General features: G+C 53.7%; 1 protein-coding gene across 2 annotated transcripts in view; it reads right to left on the reverse strand.

Moving 5' to 3' along the window:
• The window catches only part of SH3BP4 (SH3 domain binding protein 4), an 85,280-nt gene that overhangs the window by 55,367 nt on the left and 14,934 nt on the right, over nucleotides 1-14,979 (reverse strand). The window contains exon 2 of one of the 2 annotated variants that reach the window (XM_035006810.1): nucleotides 1,568-1,698. The exons of the other annotated variant lie outside the window; for it this stretch is intronic. The gene's annotated coding sequence lies outside the window, so the exon portion shown is untranslated. The remainder of the gene's footprint in view (nucleotides 1-1,567; nucleotides 1,699-14,979) is intronic. 2 annotated transcript variants of the gene reach the window in all.

The raw sequence follows: 14,979 nt of genomic DNA on the forward strand, positions 1-14,979 counted from the left end.
AGTAGGAGGAAATTAAGTACCCTGCCTGCACCAGGTGAAAGGAGTTCAGGTGTGAGTCTTGGGAGAGGGTACAGAGTCCAGAGCACCACCAACCCCCCCACCCCCCCCCAAGCAAATGCTGAGAAGGCTGAGAATATTTCGGATAGCTTGGTGTGTTGAAGACTCAGACCCTGTTAGGACCGGGACTCGAGTCCTGGCTCTGTCTGAATGCTGTGCTGAATGTTCTTCTCAGCGGCGGGCAGGGTGGGGAGTCACCCGGCCCGGGCGTGGGTGCTGGCTGCTTCTTCCAGAGCCCCACGGCCACCTGTTCGCCCCTCCTCGGCCAGGGCCACCAGCCTGGTGACCTCTCGGATGCTCCTTCCTGGGGTCAAATCGTCACCCTGGCAACCTGTCACCTGGGCAACAGTTTAAGAGGCAAGAGAGGGAGACACGCAGCTCCACGCCTGACTCATCCCAAACTAAGACCCTGGGAAGCCTCCCCTCCCTATTCAGCTTTGTAAAAGGGCTGTTGAGGGGGAGAGGCACCGGCCTCCCCATGGGACTGTGGTTTAGAAAACCCAGCCAAAGTGGTGGAGCAAAGGGCAGAATACTTACTCTCTAAGAGCATGAAATGATCCATCATTCATTAATCCAACTACGTATCACAGACCACTCCCCTCCCCCTGCCTCTGAGAACAAACCATACCCGCAAAGCATATCTAGAAACTGGGTCAGAAACAGAAGCGCTGGGACACACACTTTCTGAAGCCCGAGACCTGAATAAAGTAATAAGGGGACCATTCTGTATTTTTAAATATTTATCCAAAATGAATCTGCAGTTTCTAAATCTCTTTGTTGAGATAAGCACAATGTTATCCAGAAATGCAAAGCAGTCCCCAACCTCAGGGAATATCCTACTTTTTAACCAAGACGTTTTAAAAAATGCAATCTTCAAAAAAAAAAAAAAGTTACGAAAACCCTGCAAACTCGAAAAAGCCACTGGAGTGGTGTGTGCCTCGGGAAACGTTTCCACTGATGGCACTGGGCTGGGGGACTACCATCCCCCTGGCCACCAGCAAGGCTGCGTGGAAAGTCACCTCCCTCTGGGTCCCCCCAGCTTCCTGCTACAGCGTGAACTCATGGAATGGGGTCCTGGAGAGAACACAGCAGGCCAGGTGGTTATCATGGGGCCTGAAAGGTGGTTCTGTCTGCCATCTCTCTTCCCGACAAAGCCATCTGCCCCTGCATGACCCGTCTCTCTGAATGCCGGCTCCGGGTATTTACTTAGGCTTGCCTTCATCATAAGCAACCGAAAACTAAGCATGAGAGGTGAACACGACTATAAACGCAGCTCGAGCTTCTGTGGCTGGTGCCCCTTTGGTTCAGGAGACAGCAGGAGGTTAGAGTATCAACGGGCCACTCTGTGTCATCTCACAAATCCCCATGGGCCTCTGCTCCTCGTAAAGCACCGAGGGACAGCAAGGGAAGGAAGAAACTCGGGTCCTGCATTCTGGAACTGGAAGGAAGAGCAAGCAGGCACAGAAATTCAAGCCTGGAAACGGAAGACACCGAGGGACAAAATGCTCACCCGAGCACAGAACCGGGTGTGGGGGCTCTAGACGGGGAAGGTGCCGGCCAGCAGGTGCCCAGGGAGGACGCCAGGTGCACGGGGCGGAAGTCCCTCTGCAGGTGGGAGTCCCCAACTCCTTACGTCAGGCTCTGCATTCAGAGGTCAAATCAAAACAGATGGATTCACAAATGTGAACCTGGCAGCTGACCACTGGGCCTTCTGGCCAAGGCACAGACACAGCTGGGTGATACGAATGAGCACGTTCAGGCAGCTCTGGTCCAAGCCAGTGGGCTATTCTATAGCGTCAGAAATTCCCAGTTTAGAAAGCCAAGGAAATATTTTGTTCCATTAATTAGATACATTGGGCGCCTGGGTGGTGTCTGACTCTTGATTTCAGCTCAGGTCATGATCCCAGGGTTGTGGGATCGAGCCCCGTGTTGGGCTCTGTGCCGAGCCTGGAGCCTGCTTGAGATTCTCTCTCTCCCTCTCTAGACCCCTCGTCACTCACGTGTGCTCTCTCTCTAAAAAAAAAAATAAATAATAATAAGATACATTTACACTCTGCTAAACTGGAGAAAAGCAAAGGGTATTCACGCTCCAACGGACATTTTACATTAAAAATAAATACATTTGCCCTGGCTTGAGTCCAGGCTGAAGGCCAAGGCCATCAGAGCTCACAACTCCCACGGAGTTCCTGACCTTAGGTTGGGCCTGGACCCTGTTCAGGCCCCGCAGTCCCAGGCCACATGTCAGCAGGGAAGCCCATCGCAGCCTTCTGAAGGCGCCAGGAGCTATGACCTTCAGTCCCCTGCGTTCAGGGCTCTGCCCAAATGTCACTTCCTCAATCCCTCGCAGGAACTTGGTGGCCTGAAATGCCAACTCATTCTCTTTCAGTCTGGAGGTGAGAAATCTGAAACCAGTCTTAAAGTCAAGGTACTGGCAGGTCTGGTTCCTTCTGGAGGCTCTAAGGAGAGAATCCGCTTCCCAGCCTTTTTTGGCTTCGAGTGGCCACCTGTGTTCCTGGCTTGTGGCCCCTCCTCCATCCTCAAAGCCCACCACCCTGATCCCTGTCTCCTTCATCACAAGGCCTTCCCTGGGGTCAGATCCCCTTTGCCTCCCTCTCTTAAAATGACACTGGCCATTACATTATATTTAGGATAATCCAGGGTAATCTCTCCTTAAATGAATCATATCTGCAAAGTCCTTTTTCCGTATAAAGTAACATTCACAGGTTCTAGGATTAAGATGGGAATATCTCTGGGGGGGGTGTAAAATTCAGCCATCCCATATCCCATCCAAACCAGCACACTTCCACCCCCCTCCCAATCCCTCAGGTGACTTATCACTCCTGACATTCTCTGTTGATCGTTTTATTTCCTTTCTCTTCTACTAAAGAAAATGCTCCATGAAGGCAGGGACATCGTCCTGTTCAGCTGGAACCCCCTGGAGCACAGCAGGTGCTCACTCAGTCGAACTACAGAAGCCCCCAGAGGAGTCACATCCATGTCTGGAACAAGCTAACCTGCTCCATCCGTGGGGGCAGGAACCCACCCGTCTCAGTCACTGCTGTGTCCCCAGCCCCAAGCCCGCACCTAGCACATAGTCAGATGCTCCATTACTAGTACCTGTTCCCTGAACGTTCATACCTACCGCCTGCAGTTTGATTTTGGAGCAACTCATCCACACCCAGGGGGTCCCAGCTGCCCTGTTCTTCCGCCAAACCTACCCTCCTGCTGCCTCACCTGCTTTCCCCGCTCACCTGCTTCCCCTGCCACCTGCCCACCTGGGGCCTGGCTTCCCCGAGCCATTTCAAGGCTCTCCTCCGTTTGGCCCTATTCCATCTCCAGCCTCCTTAGTACCCACGGCCAATTCCCTTCATGACCAGGTCAGCCGCCCAACCCCAAAACCCCTGCACACACATCCCACCTTCTCCTGTAGGGAATGCCTCCTCAGTCCCCTCCCTGCCCATGCAAAAATGACCCAAGGTCCAGCTCCTTCCCACCTCTCCCCCAAAGCCTGTGACTTCACTCTCGGCAGCACGCCCCGCCCCCACTTCGAGGCTGGCACTTCCAGGCCAGCCAGCCCAGGTGAGCTCCTTCCAGTTGCCTGGGGGTGAGTCTCTGATGAGCACTCGTGCTCTCCAGAGGATGACGCTACATTTCTCCAGTGCCCTCCTGCTCCCGGACCTTCCATCAGGCAGACCAGCAGGTCAAGCCCCCACTCTGCATTTATGAGCTACATGCCGCAGGACAGGCTGTGGGCCCTGCAGCGCTCTGCCAGATGCCAGCCCCGTGCCAGCACCAGGAGGCGTCCACGCTCCGCACGGAACAAAACTGGGGAAGCCACAGGTGTGTCCCCGAGTGGCGCAAGCAAGCCAGCCCAGAGCAGGTGATGCCCCTCCGCACCTGAGAGAGGCCCAGGCACCACGTGAGACCCAGAACGAGGACGGCAAAGAACAGCCGGGGCTGAGGGGGGCATTGGCTCTCCAGAGAAAATACAGGACACCCAGTTAAATTTGAATTTCAAACGCAGAACAAATAACTGTATTAGTGTAAATATGTCCCAGATAGTCAAATACACCTGGATGTCGTGCATTTTTATTTGCTAAACCTACACTCCTACGGGGGTGGGGGGTGTACAAGGGTGGGCACCCCAGGCTGTGCCTCACCTCCGGGGAGGGGTGGGGGGTGGCCTCCCAGGAAGGAGGAGGGGCGATCAGCCGCCAAGCCCGCTGTGGTCCACTCCTTCCGGACTTCACTAACAAAGATAGTAACTTCCCACTAAAGAACTTTAAAATAAATAAATAAAACAATTCTTGCTGGCTGGAGAAAAAGGTTGTTTCAGTAATATTTTTCCATTCCCGCATCATCTGCAAGAACTCACAAACAAAGCAGCCACTTTCCAACAACAAAGATCGCCATGGAAACAGATCACCTCCATCCCGAAAACCATGACTTCACCTCACATTCCACCAGAAACCGACTACAGACTGTTACCAGAAAAATCCCTGTGCAAACAAACAGAAGCCAACTGCCACTGAATGGCAGGAAATGGAACCGCTTTTTCTAATTTTAACTTTCTCTAGGAACGTACTTGTTCTAAACATGCAGGGCACAGTCTCCCCGGACCCACATTCCATCAGTGGAGGGATCACCTCCAGAGTGCAGAGCAAAATGCAGACTGAGAGTGGCTGGCGGGCAGGGCGCACCCCGAGCCCCAGGCCCAGTGCTGACTCACGGATTTCTCCAAAATGACGGAGGCTGACACCAGCTCCTTGAGCAAAAAGTACTCCCAGGCCAGGGGGGTGGCCCACTGGAGACCCAGCGGGCAGACTCGCCACAGGGATGCAGAGTCAAATAATTACAGTAAGCAGGAGCCTAATTTCACAGGGACAGCCAAGGCGGCCCAAAGACTGGACCTCGATGGGCCAGAACCGGCACCCTCGAAAGTAATTCTGTAAATGAGCCCCCTGCGACAGGATTCGGCTTTTGACTTATTGGGACTGTGAAAGTCTGCGAGGCCAAATGACAAACGGGGAAGCTTGCACCACTCCAAGCCAAGAAAGGCTCTTTTTCCAGAAAATTCAAAGAAATCCTGCCATTCAGTAAGGAAAAGGAGTTAAAAACCATGAAAAGGACCTTCACCTTGGAAACACCAGGAAAGCTGATAAACAAGGTTACGGTGATTTGTCCAGAAGGAAGCATAAATTAAAACAAATCGGATACCCTCTCCCTTCCATCAGACCTCCTCCCAAAATGACAAGTCCAACCACAGGGAGCGGTGGTGGGGATGCAGAGCAACCTGAATGACCCGAACGTTGTTTGTGGGGCTCCCCACGGCGGGACCCCCCGAGAGAGGCATCTGCGTGCAGGTGGTAACAGCAAGAGCTATGAACAAGCTCTGGCCCCTGAGGGCAAAGGGAGTAAGTAAACGGAGGTATGCGCGTACAGTGGAAAACTGTAGTAAGAGTCAATAAACTACAGCTAGACCCCATCCCCACAGGTGAACCTCAGGAACATGATGGGCAGCCAAAAAGGAACTCTCAGAAGATTACGCATCGGGTACCCCGCGCTGCGTAACAAATGACCACACACAACACACCTACTTCACGGTTTCTGTAGGTCGGGGATCCAGATGAGGCTTGGCTGGGTCCTCTACTTCAGGCTACAGTCAAGACCTGAGCCAGGCCTGGGCCTCATCTGAAGGTTTGCGTACTTACTGGCAGCTTTCAGTCCCTTGCCGGCTATCGGACCACAGGCCTCAGGTCCTTGCCAAGTGGGACTCTCTATGGCATCGTGCGTGATCAAAGCAAGCAAGAGACAGAGTCTGTCTTCAAGAAGGAAGTTATAATCCTATGTAACCTAACCATGAAGGGATGTCCATCACTGGACGAACCCTATCAGAAGTGGGATGCCAGGCTAGCCACAGCAGGGGAGGGATTACTCAAGGGTGTGAATAGCAGGTGGGGACCCCTGGGGACCACATCAGGGTTGGCCAGTCACAAACAGAAAGTGCATGCTTCCACGTACATGTACGTTGCAAACACGAAAAACAATGGACAATGCTTAAGGACCCAATGTTTATTGGCCATGTGGAAAAACTATAAGTAGCAGGGGAAAACCACCAAGTTCAAGTTAGGGGCTACTTAAAAGCTTACGCTAGACTGGGTAAAACACACTGGGGACGGAGTGAGAGGACATGGGCATGGAGGGGGCAGGAATTCAAAGGTGAAGTTCTACTTCTCGGCCCGGGTAATGGCTACATAAGTCTCTACAGGCATTCATTGTATTCCTCATTTTTCTGTTCACCCCCCAAAGTGTTCTTTGTATCTACTCAACATTTAGGGACCCCAGGGCTGGCCTTCTGGCACCTCGTGGAAGAGCGAGGACGGGCGCCTTGCACACTGCCGCAGCCCCCCACGCACCCTGCCCCGCAAACAAAACAGACCAGCCTCCACCCAGAAGCAGGGCCCACCTGGAAATCCTTCTCTCTCCTCCCAGCAAACCAAGTTCAAAGGCCTCCAAGCTTTACCTGGAAGCCTTCTCCTCCAGGGCTGGATTATGACTCAGAATCCGCCCCACCTCTTCCCTGACTCCCTTCCCTGCAGTTAAAGGTGGGGTCAGAGGCCCTGCAGAGTTCACCCCCCCTCATCAGGCCAGGGGCTCCCCTCCAGGGCCCCAAAGTGCCCTGCGCCCACGGTGGTGGTGGTGGTGGTGGGTGTTACCTCTTGAGACAACTAAAAACAAGAACCATCCATGGCTGCAAGCTGGGAGTCACCCAGACCACATCCTGTTTGGCTACAGCATTGATTCAATCATGCCAATATTGCCGAACAAAAGAACTTTCTACGCAGACTTACAGAAGAGAGACGTGACGTCAGCGGCAGGGAACCAGCCCAGCCAGAGTTCCTGCACTGGTCAGTGGGCACAAACAGCCCGAGGGCAGGCCAGCGAGGCCTCCAAGGTTTCGGTGGGGGGGAGGGGGAGCAGGGACAGAGCATCTGGTCCCTGAGCCCACGGGCTGAGAGGGAGGACAGTGCCTGGGACCTTGCATTTTGCCCGGCCCTGCACACCCTGGTTGTAGCAGGATCCCAAATAGTTGTTGAGTGAATGAATGAACGAAGCACCTCTCCAGATGACATGAGGAAATGCACACTATGAATGGATCATTGGAGGGGGACCAAACCACTGGCGGCAGAGACCCCCCACCCACCCACACCCTGCGAGGCAGCGGGAGCCACCCGCTCTCCTGACTCCTGTCCCACGGCCAGGCAACACGTTGAAAGGGAGGAAGGAACACAAAGGAATAAAGAACTCTCCAAGTCCAGCCCCCTAAAACCCAGGCCTTCCCTGGGAAAATCCTCCACAAACCGCACAGCCTGTTCTTACTAGAGAAGGGACCAGAAACTGTGTTTTCTCTAAGGTACCTTAAGCACGTGAGGAATCTGGACGAGTTTCCTCCATGACCCTATGGGGAATGTTGTGGTTTTTAACTGAAATGTGTCGTGAGTCTCGGTTGGGGATGGAGAGACAGACACCCGGGTTTGAGAAGCAAAGGGAGGCCGGGGGAGGACCTGCTGGAGAGCCTCGCCAGCCATGAAGGGGGTCCCCGGTGCAGTCAGGACCCTAAAAAAAGGGGCCATCCTAGCTCTGGGTCACCTCACGTGAGCCCTCGGGGCCCCGGGGCTCGTCTCTGAGAAGGGTGGACCCCAGAGGCTCACAGTGGCTGGTGCTCATCCAGTGCAGGGCCTGTAAACTCTGGTTCGATGCACATGAGTGCAAACACATCCCCCGGGAAACGCCACCTGTCCCACCTGAGCGCTGATGTGCAGACTTGGGACTGCCCAGGGTTCAGGACCCGGTTCCCACCCTCGCCTAACTGCAGGGCCTTGAGCAGGCAGGCGAACCACCTTCCTCTCTGAAAAGGGGCAAAAACGGTGTCCACCTTGTGGGGCTGTTGTGGGGAGTGAATCATAGGTGTGGAGTGTTGGAACAGTGCCACGTCCACGGTCAGAGCCACGTCCGTGCTCACAGGACAGAACCCCACGTGCGCACACACACACACAAGCCACCTCGGACGTTCCCGGCTCTCCCGCTCCTCCCACCTGCCACCTCCTCGTCTCTGCAATCTCCCTTTACTCAGGCGCAGGCTTATCTCTCAGTTCATCCTTCTGACAAAATTTCTGACAAGTTGTGAAGCATGAGCCCTCTCCTCCCAGAGGGCACCACCACTGCCAGCCCAGACGGAAACTCTGCCGACCGCGGAGGCCCTGCCACTCGAAGTGCAGTCTCAGGTCAGAAAAGCACCTCCCCGAGACCTCCTGTGCCAGAATCTGCATTTTAACAAGATCCCCCGGGTGATCTCTGAGCACAGAGATCTGAGAAGCGCTGCGCTGGAAGACGGCAGGTGCAGCCGGAGACCAGCGTTTGTCCACACGCTCTCCTCACGTCAGGTCCTGTAAAAAAGACTTCTTGCCTGAGATTCCGAACCCCGTGTCTGTGAGTGCGTGCATGCGTGCCCCTGGAGGCTTTCCCGGTGCTGGGCATGTAACAGTGCTCGATCCCTGTGCCCCGACTCACTGCATAAACCGAAAACACCTAAAGGACAGAGGCCTCAAAGCAGCCGTGTGTATTCTGTACATACGTTAATCGGCCATCTTCAGAGGAGACAATCTCATCCTGTTGTCCATACATCAATCTCGAGTTGCTAAAAGGATTAGTGGGGTCCTGGGACGCCACCCCAGCACCTGCAGCCCCACTCTGAAGCCCGACGTTCTGGACTCTGAAAGTCAGAGCAGCTTATAAATGGGCCCATTGTCCCTGCTGCTCTGCTCCCTTTCTCAAGTTCACCTGGCAAAAAGATGATCTGTGTTTGTGTTTGGAAGCCAGCTCGCTCATTGGCCAGGAGAGCGGCTCACCTCTAAATGTCTGGTCCAGGGGAGAACAAAGAACGTGCTGACGGAAAGAGTCAGGCCACGGCCCGAGCCGGAGTGGACCGGGCCCACTACTGCACTTGGCTTTGTAGAGAAGGGCTGTTTCTGGCCAGGGCGTGGGGGCCCTGGGCTCCCCCTGGCAGGGGGCGCCTGGTACCACTGGCCGGCATTAGCAGGCTACCCGCACCCCAACATCAGTAGGGGTGGGGCCTCGTAACGCAGACATGCCTGCAGAGGGCCAGCCCAGCCGAGAGCCACGCCAGGGGCCCCCACTGCCCACTGCCTTCCCTAACACTCTTTTGTCTATTCTTAAAGATAAGCTTTCTTTTAGAATAGTGCAGATTTACAGAAAAGATGTGAAGATAATGCAGGGAGTTGCCATATACCTCCCGACACCCAGTTTCCCTATCACTAACCTCTCACATTAGGATGACACATTTGTCCAGAGGATGAACAGATGCAGACACATTATAATAAACTAAAGTCCATTCTTTAACCAGATTTCCCTGCCGCCCCCCCCCCCCCCCCCTGCCGGCTATCCTTCTTCGGTCCCATCCAGGACACCACGTGACATTTAGGCGGTCTCCTGAGGCTCCTCGTGGCTGTGATAGTTCAATTCCTGCCTCGCACCCCAGGCTTCACCTGTCCAGGCCCCGAACTCTGCAAGGCACCAGGCAGCTACTGGCTGGGCCACGCTCGGCCTGCTCCCAGGGGCAAGACCAAGATGTGTGCCAGACGCATGTCACACGCGCCTGTAATCAGGGTAAGTTTTACGATTATCCCCATTACAAATTGCCACGTGTCCCAGCCGGGCAGGCCTGCTGTGGTTCGAGATGAACTGTATCCCCCTCCAGTGTGGGCGCAACCAACTGGCTCGGATCCACCTAATTCCCTCCCTCCTCCCACTCATTGGCCAAAAAGCACCCCAACACCACCCAGTCAACACACGGGGCGCCATGGGGAGGGAGGAAGTAGCAAGAAGCCGGAGAAGCTGTGCCCAGCAATGACTCCCTTGTTTATTTCTGAGCTAGGAAAGCTCGTCCATGCCAGCAAGGGCAGGAGCCCCCGGTCTCCCTGAGCACCGAGAGGGCAAAGCCCATCCCTAAGGCAGAAGCCTCAGGGCTGGTCAGGCTGAAGCTTCCAGGAGCTCCTGCCTCAAAGTCGTGCCTCAGGATCGCTGTTAGCCTAGAGCCCTGTGTCCTCCTAGAGCCACACTACCCCCTCCGCCCAGCGCAGTCTCCTACCGGGAGCACGTGGGGTCAAGTTCACGGATCTCTGAACGCGTTTTCCCATGGCTGGTGAGGAGCTGGCCCACAATAAAGGAAAACATTCCTTCTCGGGGGTTCAGGAGAAGTTTCCCAACCACACCTGTCAAGCTAGACCCAGAAAAGCCCTTCGAAAGGGGCTCACATTCCATGTGGGCGGTGCTACCTGGAGGCCCCCCCAAAGCCAGGCTTCAGAAAGGGGAGCAGGGCGGAGGGAAGTGAGAGAAAGCATTCACTGTCTGCTCCAGAGGGCCCGAAGCATGTAGTTCTTCCCCCAAAGCTGGAGTGGCTGCTAGGCTGGTGCCTGCCCCATGAAGGGTGGTTGACAATGCCTCGCTGGCTTGCTTTCAGAACAGAGGGCGCACTGCACGGCTTCTGCCCAGCGAGGGTGTCTATCGAGCTGGGGACGCCTGCCGAAATCGCAAGCAAGGCTGGCCCGGGTGCGCAGGAGAGGGTGCGCTCCTGCTTTTGGTCACCATGCAGCGCGTGAAGAGCTACCGCCAACAACGGCCCCGGGAAGACAGCGTTCCACCTCACGCTGGGATGGCGATGTCGCCGAACACGTGCAGGGGACGCCAGGGGGGCCAGCCAGCGCTTTCCCACCACTGCTGAGCGAAAAAGCAGGTCTGCAGGACTGAGCGCGAGTGACCCCATTTCTGAAATAATGTCCAAGTGATATTTATCTCACAGCGATGGAGCTATAGGCAGTCAGGGGACTTTTAATTTCTTCTACAGGCTGCATTTTCTGAGTCTACGAGAAGCACGGATCGCTCACACACAAACAGACCGGACAATGAACGGCCAGCCTTCATGGGCCCTGGGCAGCCTCGAGCCTCAGGTTCCAGGTCCCCAGGGCGATGTGGGTGTTTTAGATGTTATTCCTCACACTGGACTTCCATTATATGGGTTCTTGAAACAATCTGCAAGGGGGGAGGTGGCTTTCTGAGAGTAATGCCAGGAGAGGGCTTATTCCCTCTTTTCATGAAGAAACGTCTCCTTCTAAACGCTCTATTCCAGAAATAAGCTCCCCCAGCAACTGTGTGATAGGAGAAAACCCCGGACATCTCGAACAATTCACTAGAGTCTTCATTTTTACCCCAAGCCCTGTTTGTACCTATATAGTAAAGAAAAAGGCTTGTCGAAAACAATTTATGGAAAATCTAAGTAACCAAGTGCCATTGAGAAGGAGCAGACTTGCCCACAAGCATGAAAAGACACTCACCGTCAATAATCCCTGAATGCAAATCAAAACCACAAGGAGGTACCACCTCACCCGCATTAGGGTGGCTACCATCAAACCGACAGAACACAGCAGATGCTGGGGACCCTGCGGAGCTGGGACCCTCGTGCCCTGTAGCTGGGAATGTAAAAAGGTGCAACCGTTGTGCAAACAGCATGGCAGTGCCTCGAAAAATTAACAACAGAAGCACCAATATGACCCAGCGATCCTACCTCTCGGTATATACATCCAAAAGCATTGAAAGCAGGGTCTCAAAAGATATTTGCACACTCCCGTGCATAGCAGCGTTATTCACAAGAGCCAAGAAGTGCAACCCAAATGTCTGTGTGTAGATGAACGCATAAAGAACATGGGGTCTATCCTCACAATGGAATATTATCCTGTCTTGAAAAGAAGGAGGTCCTGTCACCCACTCTGCCACGGGCGCACCTTGAGGACATTATGCTGAGTGAAAGAAGGCAGTCACAAGAGGACAAATACTGCACGATTCCACCCAGAGGAGGGATTTAAAAGTCACGTTTATAATAGAGCCAGAAAGCAGAAAGGTGGTTACCAGCGGCTGGGGAGAGGGAGGAATGGGGAGATGTGGTTTGATGGGTAAGTTTCAGTTTTGCAAGACGAAGAAAGTTGGGGGATGTAGATGTCTTTACACTACGGAACTGTGCACTTAAAAACCATCAAGATGGCAAATTTCATATTATGTGGTTGTTTACAATTAAAAATAAGTCAGTAAGATTTTTAAAAAGAGAGGGAGGTCATAGGGGCACCCGGGTGGCTCAGTGAAGCATCTGCCTTCGGCTCAGGTCATGATCTCGGGGTCCTGGCATCGAACCCCAGGTGGGGCTCTAAGCTCAGCGGGGAGGTCTGCTTGTCCTTCTCCCTCTGCCCCTCCCCCATCTTGTGCTCGCTCTCAAATAAATAAAATATTAAAAAAAGAGAGAGAGAGAGAGGGAGGTCATATATACCGTAGCCTACTTCGTTTGCTCAGGTTGCTTATGAACAAATGTGTATCTGGCAGCGCCCTGCAGCTAAACACACACACTCTTTTCAGTTCGGGCCTGGTACCCACAAGACAGGTCTGAAGCAGTTAAAAAAAAAAAACCCTCCACTCCCAGTTGTTTGATGTGGCAAAAAGTGACCCTGCTCCCCCAAAGCTAATAAACAAAAAAGACAAGTCTACCTGCACGCCACCTGGGAACACACAAACACAGAAACCTGAGCAGTACAGGTCAGCAGAATCCACCGCGGACGGAAGGAATCAGCCAAGGTCAGTCAAGGTCACTTAACCAAGGAAAGTGGTCTAGACCCTGGGAGACAGCCTGCTCGGGGGGAGAAGAGAGACTCACTTTTCACCCTCTATTGTCTGTAATACTTGGAATTGCTACAAAAGCACTTGTTATTCTTATAAAACGGATTTAGGTACACCAAAAGCTTAGAAAAACATCATCTTGGGAATGATACCCGAGATGCGTATTCCAATGGGGTGGGCGGGTGGTCACTCTAACCTGGTGATTTTCTGTCTTGGCTGGGCAGAGTCACCTTAAGATGCTCTTAAATTTAGAGATGCAGAGGCCCCAGCCCCAGGCCAACTGACTCTCTAGGGGAGGGACCTGTGCGATAGTTTTAACCTTCACAGGTGATATTCTAAACCCGCTGAGGTTTAGAGATTCACCAAGACCTCCCCTATGGTCACAAGAAAAGTAAGGATGCTGCCTGTGCCCCGTCTCAGTACTGATGCTGGAGACTACAGGGTTCTGCCCAGAGCAGCCGGAACTGAGATACCAGGACGCCGAGGCTCACTGTGTGTGTGTATGTGTGTGTGTGTGAGAGAGAGACAGACAGACAGACAGACAGAACGGGGCGGGAGGACTGTGGAGTTCTGCCCAGAGCAGCCAGAACTGAGACATCAGGACGCCGAGGCTCACTGTGTGTGTGTGTGTGTGTGTGAGAGAGAGAGAGAGAGAGACAGACGGACAGATGCCACAGGGAAGGGGGGATATTTAGCCTTAAGGCCTTGGGAGGAGAGTCCCACCGGGCAGGAGGCAGCAAAAACAAGGACCAGCGGTACAAACACGCATCACTTCCAGAACCACGGTGGAATCTTAGGGACGGCCTGGAGGATGCAGGGAAGAGCACGCTGGAGATAAAAGTGCTCAAAGGCCAGCCTGCCCGTCCCTGTAGGCATGTCACGCCGAAAAGTTTAGGCTTACTCTACAAAGCCAGGAAGGCCTCAGAAGTCTGCAGGCCACACCGTGCTTTCAGTACCTGGGAAAGAGCAAAGGCCACGGGTGAACCGTGTCCAGCACGCTGAAGCTGCTGGTGTGCGTGAAGGACTCAGTCAATGAATGGGCGGCAGGAACAAGGGGGGGCGGGGTCGCAGAGCCACTCCGCTCACAGCTGACGTCAGCACACGCGGGACGGGACGGGACTGCAGAGTCCCACAGAAACCCAGGAGTATACGTAGCACACAGCATCCCCAATACAGAGAAGGGGGTGCTTTGAGCACTGGGGTGGGGGCTGGGACCCAGACCCTCACCATAGCCCACAGTCATCCCCAGATGAAAGCATTAAACATACACCATCAAAACCATATGCACACAATGGGCGCCTGGGTGGCTCAGTTGGTTAAGCGACTGCCTTCGGCTCAGGTCATGATCCCATGGTCCTGGGATCGAGTCCCGCATCGGGCTCCCTGCTCGGCAGGGAGTCTGCTTCGTCCTCTGACCCTATCCCCTCTCATGTGTTCTCTCTCATTTCTCTCTCTCAAATAAATAAATAAAATCTTTAAAAAAAAAAAAAACCATATGCACACAAGACCGCAAAACCCACCTAATTAGATATCCCCACACAACAAAAACTGGGTAACGACAGACGCAAACACACACACGTCAAACTTCTCCGTGAAAACTGGGCCGTGGGAAGAGGACGGATGGAGGACGGGAGCCTGGCCAAGAGTCTCACGTGGCCCAGGGAACAGAGTCCCTGAGAACCAACCCCGCACACACTCTTGACACTCTGGTGACTCCAGGGGGCATGCTCTCCGTTCTAACCCCAAACCAAGGAGAAGGAGCTCACCAAGAGGGCCGAGAAGCAAAGTCTTCAGATCAGGTGGCAACAAAAGCGATTGGAGCATCATTATACCGAAGAAAAACAGTCCAGAAAGGGGGCTTTCAGCCAGTGAAAAGAATCGCTTACACATGGCATGAAATCCAGCTAAAGCAAGACGACCCACAAAGGGGGACAGCGGAGTATCAGAAAACGGGACTGGAAATGTCGAACACACGCTAGAGAGCATTTTTACGCTGACAAAACCGTAAAGTGACAAAAAGATCTGATTATCATGCTGAAGACACGGTTAGCGGTAATCCGGAGAGAAGGACGTTCCCCGCGGTCACGTGAGGGAACGTGAGCCCAGCTCCCGAAATCCGATAGTCCCCCAGACAGAACATATGGCACCCACCACAAAACACAACATCACCGATGAGCTGAATTT

The sequence above is a fragment of the Mirounga leonina genome, unplaced genomic scaffold (genome assembly GCF_011800145.1).
Source record: "Mirounga leonina isolate KUSES-001 unplaced genomic scaffold, KU_Mleo_1.0 Mir_151, whole genome shotgun sequence".
NCBI lineage: Eukaryota > Metazoa > Chordata > Mammalia > Carnivora > Phocidae > Mirounga > Mirounga leonina.